We start from the raw sequence: 7,522 nt of genomic DNA on the forward strand, positions 1-7,522 counted from the left end.
ATGGCTCTGCTATTGTATCAGAGTGAGCCTTTTGTAATTGGCAAAGCTATCTTTCAAGAAGGATTTGGTATTACTCTTGTGCCTCTGAGATGTAAATAATCTATCTGGGCTCTCTGGAACTTTAATCTTACATGACCTCTAATGGGAAATAGATGGGGAAACAGTGGAAACAGTGTCAGACTTTATTTTTTTTGGGCTCCAAAATCACTGCAGATGGTGATTGCAGCCATGAAATTAAAAAGACACTTACTCCTTGGAAGGAAAGTTATGACCAACCTAGATAGCATATTCAAAAGCAGAGACATTACTTTGCCAACAAATGTCTGTCTAGTCAAGGCTATGGTTTTTTCTGTGGTCATGTATGGATGTGGGAGCTGGACTGTGAAGAAACCTGAGTGCCAAAGAATTGATGCTTTTGAACTGTGGTGTTGGAGAAGACTCTTGAGAGTACCTTGGACTGCAAGGAGATCCAACCAGTTCATTCTAAAGGATATCAGTCCTGGGTGCTCATTGGAATGACTGATGCTGAAGCTGAAACTCCAATACTTTGGCCACCTCATGTGAAGTGTTGACTCATTGGAAAAGACTCTGATGCTGGGAGGGATTGGGGGCAGGAGGAGAAGGGGACGACAGAGGATGAGATGGCTGGATGGCATCACCGACTCGATACACATGAGCTTGGGTAAACTCCGGGAGTTGGTGATGGATAGGGAGGCCTGGTGTGCTGCGATTCATGGGGTCGCAAAGAGTTGGGCACGACTGAGCGACTGAACTGAACTGAACGGAACTGAAGGGTAAAGGAGAGAAGAAGAGCTTTTAGGTAAACTCTGTAGAAATCATTATGTTTGGGGAATGTCTATCTGAAATAGTCTCCCTAGATTTTGGTGACTTTGAAAATGAAGTTGAAAGAAGAGAATTCATGAGTCATTTCAAACAGGATAAAATATTGAAATATTAATTGTTGGGCAAGTCTAAGTTTATCTACCTTTGTTTGCTTAGGAGAGGAAGACTAAACATTAAGTTTTCCAATCAGGAAATGCAGATTACTTGGTTCTTGGTTTTTTTTTTTTTTTGCCAGAGATTAAGATTCTCAAGAGTTAAGATTATAATCAGTCATAATTCTTATAATGAAGTTTCTTAATCCATCGCATTGTAATCAAGTGTTTGTGCCTTTTTAAAAGATTTTTGACGCTTATTATTGCTGTACTCTGATGTTTGGCTTCCCTGGTAGCTCAGAGGTTAAAGCGTCTGCCTGCAATGCGGGAGACCTGGGTTTGATCCCTGGGTTGGGAAGTTCCCCTGGAGAAGGAAATGGCAACCCACTCCAGTATTCTTGCCTGGAGAATCCCAAGGACGGAGGAGCCTGGTGGGCTACAGTTCACGGGGTTGCAAAGAGTCGGACACGACCGAGTGACTTCACTTCACTCTGATGTTTTAGCTTAAGTGCTTCATCTTCAAGAAGATTCGTAGGAAGGGCCTCTTGACCATAACTGGTCTCTGATAAATTTCATCTTACACTGCTGAACTGATAGCTCAGTTGGTAAAGAATCCACCTGCAATGCAGGAGACCCTGGTTTGATTCCTGGGTTGGGAAGATCCAGTGGAGAAGGGATAGGCTACTCACTCCAGTATTCTTGGGCTTCCCTTGTGGCTCAGCTGGTAAAGAATCCGCCTTCAATGCGGGAGACCTGGGTTCAGTCCCTGGGTTGGGAAGATCCCCTGGAGAAGGGATAGGCTACCCACTCCAGTATTCTGGTCTGGAGAATTCCATGGACTATGGGGTTGCAAAGAGTCGGGCACAACTAAGCGACTTTCACGGGATACTGCTGAACTGGGTAAGAACTTGAAGAATCCTAATAGAAGACCTGATGGCTTCATAAAAAGTTAACAGAAAGACTGGTTACTGAATGACCTGGTAAATATGATTATAATTTATGGGTTTTGTCTGGAATGTTACTCTTTTCGATCTGTGTTTTTCAGATATGAAGACGCCTTTTTGCTCAAGTTGGGTATAATTTATAGCCATTTGGTAAACTACATCTGTGGGTAGAATTAAAGCATTTTTCATCTCTACCTGGTCCCTCCAGAAGTTAGAGACCCTTAAGTTCTGAGCAGCCTTCTCAGGTGGTGATAGAGACTATCTCCGGGCATGTGTACGAATCTTAATATTTTGGGGAACTCTGGGAGATGGTGATGGACAGGGAGGCCTGGCGTGCTGCGATTCATGGGGTTGCAAAGAGTCGGACATGACTGACTGGACTGAACTGAACTGAACTGAGAGACCCACCAAGTATAGCCTGAGAGCATGCCTTTGGCATGGCTTTGCTGGCTTCCAGCGGGCTTTGGGGAATTCTGTCTGAGACTCCCAAGGAGTTCTCCCTCAGTCAGTTTGGAGGAGTCTCATTGCGTGATGTTAGGAGAAGGCAATGGCAACCCACTCCAGTACTCTTGCCTAGAAAATCCCATGGATGGAGGAGCCTGGTAGGCTGCAGTCCATGGGGCTACACAGAGTCAGACACGACTGAAGCAACTTAGCAGCAGCAGCAGCATTGCATGGTGAGACTCTGAGTGTGGTCAATTGACCAGGCTTATTTTGCAAACAAATTACTTTTGATGGGCTGTGTTTGGTAGAATCAGGGTAATTTTAGAGAGAACAATATTCCAGTTCTGTTAACTGAGCTCTGTATTTATGAAAGTTATTGTGCTAGCCATACTTTTGCCCTGATGTTCTGGATGGAAAGAAAAAATTATCTAGTGAAATTGTCACAGAGTAAAACTACTCATGAAGTGTGACACTGTTTGCTTTAAATCTATGACTAAAAGCACATGTAGGGGGACTTCCCTGGGGGTCCAGTGGCTAAGAATCTGTAGGGGGCACAGGTTCAATTCCTGGTTTGGATGATCCCACATGGTGTGCGGAAAACTAAGCTCGAGTGCCACAGCTACTGAGCCCCACATGCCCTAGAGCCCATGCTCCGCAAGAGAAGCCACCGCAATGAGAAGCCCATGCTCCACAACAGAGAGTAGCCCCTGCTCGCCACAACCAGAGAAAGCGGCACACAGCAACCAAGACCCAGTGCAATCAAAAAAATTTTTTTTCTTTTTAAAAAAGCTATAAAGAAGCACACACATAAATAAATTTTAAAAAGAAAAAAGCACACATAGGGGCTTCCTTGATGGTGTGTGTGTGTCAGTTGCTCAGTCGTGTCCAGTTCTTTGCGACCCTATGAACTGTAGCCCACAAAACTCCTCTATCCATTGGGATTCTCCAGGCCAGAATACCTGAGTGGATTGCCATGCTGTCCTCCAGGGGATCTTCCTGACCCAGGGATTGAACCTGTATCTCTTACATTTCCTGCATTGGCAGGTGGGTTCTTAACCCGCTAAACCACCTGGGAAGCCCCTGATGGTCTAGTGGTTAAAACTCTGTGCTTCTATTACCGGGGGCTTGAGTCTGATTCCTGATCAGGAAGTTCCACATACTGCATGCTGCTACTGCTGCTGCTAAGTCGCTTCAGTCGTGTCCGACTCTGTGCGACCCCATAGACGGCAGCCCACCACGCTCCCCCGTCCCTGGGATTCTCCAGGCAAGAACACTGGAGTGGGTTGCCATTGCCTTCTCCAATGCATGAAAGTGAAAAGTGAAAGTGAAGTCACGAAGTCGTGTCCGACTTCACCACCCCAAGGACTGCAGCCTACCAGGCTCCTCCATCCATGGGATTTTCCAGGCAAGAGTACTGGAGTAGGTCACCGTTGCCTTCTCCAACATACTGCATGGTGTGTCCAAAAAAAAAATAATTTAAAAAGCATATGTATAATGCTTGTGTAACAACTGGATAAAATATATGGCCTATAAAGTGTTTCCTCATTAACATAACCTCTGAGTCTGTTCATGAGATCTGATTAGTTTTCCCTCAACATGAATGATTAGGTGAATACAAAGGAGGCCTAGGGACACAATCTGAATCTAGACTAGGAGCCAACACCCCATCGAGGGTTGGATATTTTAATCATCAGTGCTTTCTATTGAAAGATTTGCAATTAAAAAGAGAAATGATGGAAGAATCTGCACATATTGAGGAAGTCAGAAGGTGAACTTAAATTTTACTGACCAGAGCAGCCCGACTTATGGCCCTTCAGACACCTACTGTACATCGCTTTGGCCACTGAGGAAGAGAATGAACTCAAAAGTCAAGTGGGAGTAGCTGTGGTTCAGAGAACCAAATTAAAACTATTTGGCCTCTGTATATGTAATTTTTGGACATACTCTTGTATTACTGAAAAGAATTTTTAAAAAATTTATTTATTTTAATTGGAGTCTAATTACTTTATAATATTGTAGTGGTTTTTGCCATACATTGACATGAATCAGCCACAGGTGTACATGTGTTCCCCATCCTGAACCCTCCTCCCACCTCCCTCCCCATCCCATCCCTCAGGGTCATCCCAGTGCACTGGCCCTGAGCACCCTGTCTCATGCATCGAACCTGGACTGGCAATCTGTTTCACATATGATAATATACATGATTCAATGCTATTCTCTCAAATCATCCCACCCTCATCTTCTCCCACAGAGTGCAAAAGTCTGTTCATTATATCTGTGTCTCTTTTGCTGTCTCGCATATAGGGTGATTGTTACCATCTTTCTAAATTCCATATATATGTGTTAATATACTGTATTGGTGTTTTTCTTTCTGGCTTACTTCACTCTGTATGATAGGCTCCAGTTTCATCCACCTCATTAGAACTGTTTCAAATGCATTCTTTTAATGGCTGAGTAATACTCCATTGTGTATATGTACCGCAGCTTTCTTATCCATTCATCTGCTGATGGACCTCTAGGTTGCTTCCATGTGCTGGCTATTATAAACAGTGCTGCAATGAACATTGGGGTACATGTGTCTCTTTCAATTCTGGTTTCCTTGGTGTGTATGCCCAGCAGGGGGATTGCTGGGTCTTATGGCAGTTCTATTTCCAGTTTTTTAAGGAATCTCCACACTATTCTCTATAGTTGCTGTACTGTTTGCATTCCCACCAACAGTGTAAGAGGGTTCCCTTTTCTCTGCACCCTCTCCAGCATTTATTGTTTGTAGACTTTTGATAGCAGCCATTCTGACTGGCATGAGATGATACCTTATTGTGGTTTTGATTTGCATTTCTCTGATAATGAGTGATATTGAGCATATTTTCATGTGTTTGTTAGCCATCTGTATGTCTTCCTGGAGAATTGTCTGTTTAGTTCTTTGGCCCATTTTGTGATTGGGTTGTTTATTTTTCTGGAATTGAGCTGCAGGAGCTGCTCGTATATTTTTGAGATTAATTCTTTGTCAGTAGCTTCATTTGCTATTATTTTCTCCCATTCTGAAGGCTGTCTTTTCACCTTGCTTATAGTTTCCTTCATTGTGCAAAAGCTTTTAATTAGGTCCCATTTGTTTATTTTTGCTCTTATTTCCATTACTCTGGGAGGTGGGTCATAGAGGATCCTGCTGTGATTTATATCAGAGAGCATTTTGCCTATGTTTTCCTCTAGGAGTTTTATAGTTTCTGGTCTTACCTTTAGATCTTTAATCCATTTTGAGTTTATTTTTGTATATGGTGTTAGAAAGTGTTCTAGTTTCATTCTTTTACAAGTGGTTGACCAGTTTTCCCAGCACCACTTGTTAAAGAGATTGTCTTTTCTCCATTGTATATTCTTGCCTCCTTTGTCAAAGATAAGGTGTCCATAGGTATGTGGATTTATCTATGGGCTTTCTATTTTGTTCCATTGATCTATTTTTCTGTCTTTGTGCCAGTACCATACTGTCCTGATGACTGCAGCTTTGCAGTATAGTTTGAAGTCAGGCAGGTTGATTCCTCCAGCTCCATTCTTCTTTCTCAAATTGCTTTGTCTATTAGAGGCTTTTTTTTTAAATTTCCATACAGATTGTGAAGTTATTTGTTCTAGTTCTCTGAAAAATGCTATTGGTAGCTTGATAGGGATTGCATTGAATCTATAGATTGCTTTGGGTAGTATACTCATTTTCACTGTATTGATTCTTCCAATCCATGAACATGGTATATTTCTCCATCTATTTGTGTCACTTTGAAAATCTTTCATCAGTGTTTTATAGTTTTCTATGTGTGGGTCTTTTGTTTCTTTAGGTAGATTTATTCCTAAGTATTTTATTCTTTTTGTTGCAATGGTCAGTGGAATTGTTTCCTTAATTTCTCTTTCTGTTCTCTCATTGTTAGTGTATAGGAATGCAAGGGATTTCTGTGTGTTAATTTTATATCCTGCAACTTTACTATATTCATTGATTAGCTATAAAACTTGAGTTTTCTGAACTGTATTTCAGACTGGGACAAAAACCACAGACAGGTGTGGTATTATCTCTGAAGACCGTTATTGCCTGTGTTTTGCTTAATTGTCATGATCCCTTCTGCATTGTGGTGATGTCTCAGATAGGGGGTTTTCTAGCAGCCTGATCCCCATGTGAGAAGAATATGGAGCAGAGCCAAGGTGAATCCCCAACAGACCTACAGTGTAAGTGGGAAAATGTTTGTTGTGAGCCACTGAGGTTTGGGAATGGGTTTTTTTCTGCACCATGACCTGGCCTATACTGATGAGTATGTGAAGCATGTCAAGTGAGGCAGAGCAACGAAATGGAAGGGGTCTTGGACTTTGATGACCTTCTCAGAGGAATAATGGGCTTCCTTGGTGGCTCAGTGGTAAAGAATCTGCCTACCAATGCTGGAGACACAGGCTTGCTCCCTGGATTGGGAAGATCCCCTGAAGAAGGAAATGGCAGCCCATGCCAGCATTCTCACCTGGAGAATCCCATGGACAGAGGAACCTGGTGGGCTACAGTCCATGGGGTGGCAAAAGAGTCAGACACGACTTAGCAACTGAACAACAACAAACAACAGAGGAGTAACACATCATTTTTTACTTCTCTATGAGATATAGGAGGCAGTATAGCAAAACTGGTAAGAGCGAGGCCTCAGGGGCCAGCTGCCTGGGTCCAAATCCCAGCTCTGCCTCCTTCTTGTTGGGCTTCCCTGCTGGCTCACGTGGTAAAGAATCTGCCTGCAATGTGGGAGACCCGGGTTCAATCCCTGGGTTGGGAAGATCCCCTGAAGGAGGAAATGTCAACCCACTCCAGTATCCTTGCCTGGAGAATCCCATTCTCAGAAAAGCCTGGTGGGCTACAGCTTGTGAGGTCACAAAGAAGGTCTGATGTGACTAAGCGACTAACATTTTCACTTTCATGAGAAATAAATTTCTAAATTATTTAAGCCATTGTTAATTTGAGGTTTCTGTAAAAGCATCAGAACCAACCTCAGAACCCAAACACATGCCAACCTCACTCTCATCTCCTTGTCCCTCCTACTCATCCTAGGTAGTGAAGTGTCTTTATTCATATATCAACTTACATCCGCTGCACCATGTAGCAGACTCTGCTGTATCCTCTCACACTCTCTTGCAGGTTGAAGTTCTCTGGAAGCAGATGCTGAGCTGCTCTATCAGGTGCAAGATGTTTAC

This window comes from Capricornis sumatraensis, chromosome 8, assembly GCF_032405125.1.
Source record: "Capricornis sumatraensis isolate serow.1 chromosome 8, serow.2, whole genome shotgun sequence".
NCBI lineage: Eukaryota > Metazoa > Chordata > Mammalia > Artiodactyla > Bovidae > Capricornis > Capricornis sumatraensis.